Genomic DNA, 812 nt, shown 5'->3' with positions numbered 1-812 from the left:
TTAAACATTTGATTTTAAAATTTTGAAATCCAGATTCATTCCCTTCCTCCTTTGTCACCCACCCTTACTAGGAAGATAAGCAATTCAATATAGGTTGTGCATGTGTAGCTATGCAAAATATTTCCATAATGGATATGTTGTAAAAGACTGACTATATATCCCTCTCTCCTATCCAACCTCCCACTTTTTCTTTTCTCTACTTTGATCCTGTCCCTTTTCAAAAGTGGGTGCTTCCAACTTCTCTCTCCCCCAGCCTGCCCTCCCTTCCATCATCCCCCCTTTCATTTCCTTCCCTCCTACTCTCCTGCAGAGTGAGACACCCTATTTAGTGTGTATGTCATTCCCTCCCCAAGCCAAATTCAACGAGAATAAGGTTGAGCCATTCCCTTTTGCCTTCCTGTTCTTCCCCTCCATTGTAACCATTTTCCCTTACCTCTTCTGCATGACATAGTTCACCCCATTCTTTCTCTCCCCATTTCCTCTCATTATATTCCCCTCTCACCTCTTAATTTCACCTTTTAGATATCATACCTTCCTATTAAATTGGTTCTGTGCCCTCTATCTGTGTGTACCTATACACATATGTACACACACTCACATATGAATTCATATGCCCATATATCCTCCTAGAAAGACATATATATGTATGTACACACACACACACACACACACACACACACATATATATATATATTAAACATTTCTATTCCCTTCAACCACTCTCATACTGAGAAAAGTTTCGTAAGTTACAATTATCATTTTTCTATGTAGGAATGTAAATAGTTCAACTTTGATAAGTTCCTTATGATTTC

This window comes from Petaurus breviceps, unplaced genomic scaffold (assembly GCF_028583685.1).
Source record: "Petaurus breviceps papuanus isolate PSGF00001 unplaced genomic scaffold, PetGlider_PUasm1.0 229, whole genome shotgun sequence".
Lineage (NCBI taxonomy): Eukaryota > Metazoa > Chordata > Mammalia > Diprotodontia > Petauridae > Petaurus > Petaurus breviceps.
This window is presented reverse-complemented; position numbering follows the sequence as displayed.